This window comes from Ursus arctos, unplaced genomic scaffold, assembly GCF_023065955.2.
Source record: "Ursus arctos isolate Adak ecotype North America unplaced genomic scaffold, UrsArc2.0 scaffold_6, whole genome shotgun sequence".
NCBI classification, from domain to species: Eukaryota; Metazoa; Chordata; class Mammalia; order Carnivora; family Ursidae; genus Ursus; species Ursus arctos.
The window spans coordinates 72962949-72967011 of NW_026623078.1; positions in this window are offsets into that span (position 1 = coordinate 72962949).

Below are 4063 nucleotides of genomic sequence, written 5' to 3' on the forward strand. Positions count from 1 at the left end.
TTAAACTTATTGTGGCAATCGTTTCCCAATAGATACATATATCAGATGATTATTTTGTACACCTTCAACTAACTAATACAATTTCATATGTCAATTATAGTTCAATAAAACCGGACAAAAACTTACAGAGGGACAGAAAAGATTGCTGGGTTGTCTTATTTTGTGAGTTAACTCCAGAAAAAGAAGTCTATTTCTACTTATATATTTCACATGCTTTGGAAGCATGTCCTCTTGGTGACTCTATTTCCCAGACTCCATACCATGTATAGAAACAAGAGGACACTTGTCATTTTGTTTGCCATGTTGGACAGCAAGCACCATATAAAAGATACTCAGTAAGTGTTTGGCATTTAAAAAAATGTTTTAACTGCCATTATTTAGTTAATGAGCATTTAGTAAACAAGCAGCAGCAGGAGGAAGAGAATGACGACAGCAATGATGGTGACCTTGGAGTAATGAAGAGAAAAACAAGATAGACAAATAACCCATGTGGGGTAGGGGTTTTCTGATGAGTAAGTGTAAGTAAAATTGGAGCGTCAGGGCCTGGATTCAAGCCCACTCTTACCACTTAGGATGGTTATTTGGCAAGTCGCGTTATGTCCCATGTTCACTTTCTTCAACTTTAACACGGACATGGTGATTCTTCACAAACTGCGAAAATCAAATGAGAAAACTATATGTGAAAGTACTTTATAAAAGCATTTGTACAGGGCGCCTGGGTAGCGCAGTCGTTAAGCGTCTGCCTTGGGCTCAGGGTGTGATCCCGGCGTTCCGGGCGTTCCGGGCGTTCTGGGATCGAGTCCCACATCGGGCTCCTCTGCTATGAGCCTGCTTCTTCCTCTCCCACTCCCCCTGCTGTGTTCCCTCTCTCGCTGGCTGTCTCGTGGTCACATAAATAAATTAAAAAAATCTTAAAAAAAAAAGCATTTGTACAAATATAAGGAGGTGATTTTGCTAACAATCATAAAGACTACATAGGTCACTCAACATCCACTCAAGTGTTAAGACATCATAACTACAAACTATCAATAAGAATGTGGAATGACCAAGAATGATACATTCTTTTTTTTATTGCTGTGTAATAAATGACTACAAACTGAGCTACTTAAAACAACACCCATTTATAAAGTTACAGTACTGGAGGTCAGGAGTCCAGGCAGACTCATCTGGGTTCTTTGTGTGGGTCTCACAAAGCTGAAGTCAAAGGTATCACCTGTACTAGGTTCCTATATGGTAACTCTCAGGAAGAATGGCTCCCGAGCTCATTCACATTGTTGCCCAAATTCAATTCCTTGGGTTGTAGGACCGAGGTCCCCATTTTCTTGCTGACTATCAGCAAGGTACCACTCTCAGCATCTTGAGGCTGCTCTCAGGACCTAGCCCCCTGGCCCCTTCCTTTTCAACAACCTTCCTTATATCGTACTCCCTCCCTCTGCCTTCCTCCTCTACTACCGCTGAAAGAAAACTCTGCTTTTAAAGTGATTAGATTAGGTCTGCCAGGACAATTATTTTGAGTTCAATGTCAACTGATTAGTAACCTTAATTACACCTGGAAAATCCTTTCTGACATGAAATGTAACATAATCATGAATGCGATGTCTCAACACATTCACATTCCTGGGGATTAGGGCTGGACATCTGGGGAAGGAGGCATCTTAGAATTCTGTCTACCACAGATTAGGAACCCTTTGGAGGAGAGCTTTGAATCCGTACATTATGTTTCTCCTCATTAAGACTCAAGGATCCCATTCATATACTCTCAGTGCGTAGCACCATTCCTTGTACACAGCAAGTGCTTAATGTGGGTTTGTGAAATAGAGACATGAGGCTTCTTTAGGTAAATTTTCCTTGAAATCTCAGCTTTCATAAGGAAAATAAGGAAAAAAGTGTTTTTCATCTTGCTAATAATTGTACTGTACTCACCTCGTGCCTCTGCCACCTAGCAAAATACCCCACATATTGCGGACCCACGATAAATCATGTTGAATGAATGAGTGAATGAAGGAGTTGAAGAATTTTCCACTTAGGCTTAACTAATAATCTCCTTTGATATCTGTATATCCAGCTAAGTTCTTTTGTTTTTGGTTTTTGGGAAGAGAGGATACTAGGGAAAGCTCAATAGGAAGATTTTGTTTTTCATTTTACCTTTTAGATGCTTTTTTTAAAAAAGTTTCTTCAAGGATTTGTTCCACTATGATCTACTTATACTGAATAATGCTCTTCCCCCTCAACACGGGGAACGGGACTTCCAGACAAGAGGGAGATATGCATAGATCAAAGTAGAGTTCTGGGGGCGTCTGGGTGGCACAGCGGTTGAGCGTCTGCCTTCGGCTCAGGGCGTGATCCCGGCGTTGTGGGATCGAGCCCCACATCAGGCTCCTCTGCTATGAGCCTGCTTTTTCCTCTCCCACTCCCCCTGCTTGTGTTCCCTCTCTCACTGGCTGTCTCTATCTCTGTCGAATAAATAAATAAAAAAATAAAAAATAATAATTAAAAACAAAACAAAGCAAAGTAGAGTTCTGCCTGAGGCATCAGAGGGCACCTGAAACAACGGCCAACTCCAAGAGCCTTCTCAGAAAGAATTTAAGAGCCTTACCATTTTGCTAAGGAATCTGAGTGCACAGGGCATCATAACAAGCTAGATTCCAGCTCAGCTAAAAAGTAAATGGCTCCTACCAGGCAAAGCACAAAAATACTTCCATTACCCATCCACGAAAATAACAAAGCCTCCACACCGTTCGAAGCTTCTTCTTTGAAAGCTGGATTGACAGATATTGGATTGAAGCAATGCAGCTTAATATCAAAAACGACAGCTGGCAATGTAGCAGGGAAACACAACCCACCTCGCCGTGGATAAATCAATGTTCTTCTCTGAGCCATCACTGCATTAGCGACTGGTTATTACTTAAAAATAAAAACTTGCAAATGTCTTGGCTACACCTTCATCAGACTGTCTCTCTGGAGGATTCTTTTATGCTTCTTCTGTTTTCCAAGTTGCACTGCACACTTTTGCATTAACCATATCCCAGCATATCCTGCTTACTAAACCAAAGCCATTTACATAATGGGTGATTTCACACACACACACACACACACACACACACACACACAAATTAGCTAAATATACATGTAAACAAATCCTTGCTGAAGTTTGGATACTCTTGGAAAATGCAAAATACTTAGACTGCGGGGGAGGTGGAAGATGGGAGTAAGGTGTATACATGTTACACCTTTCCAAGTTAAAGAACAAAATAGATTAATATTATCTAATATTTATAACAGCATTTGCTACACTACTCTAAGCCCTGTATTTGTATTAATTCATTTCATCGGCACAGCAACTCTACAATGTAGGCATATTATTCTCATCATTATCATCATCTCCCACTTACAGATGGACCTCTGATGCTGAGAGTTCAAACAGCAAAGAGGGGCATTGAACTCAGGAAGACTTCATTATTACGCTCTGCTACTGCTAGTATATTAAATATATCATATATATATGATGAGAGAGACAGTCAACCTCCTAGGGATAATTAATGCGAGGATTAGTCATTTCCTCATTCAAAAGATATTCAGTGAGCATCTGCTCTATGCCAGGCATTGTCCTGAACAATGAACAGAACAGACAAACCTCTGCCCTCAGGAAACTTCCTCTCTAAAGTGGGGAATGGACAATAAACAAAAATGTAGCAAACTATACAGACTCTCCAGCCCCTGAAGCGGTGGAGAGTGGACCTCTTCACTGGGCTGATGGGGTACAAGCCTAACCCTTGGGGTGAAAAAGCCACTGGGACACATGGACATATCATAGAAATCATGCTCTCACATCTTTCTCACACTTGGAAAAGTTAAGTTTGAGTCCCAGGACACCATGTGTAGTGAGTGATGTTGGCTGTGGTTTGCAGGTCTGTTCATGGGACCCTCGGGTCAGTGGTCTTTTGAATGGAGATGCTCAATAAGTCATCATTTCCTAAGCTGCCTGCCTGCAAGTGAAGAATCTTCTTTTCTTTAGGTTTTACATTATGGCTGGCTTTAGTCCAATGATCAAAGAAAAGTTGGC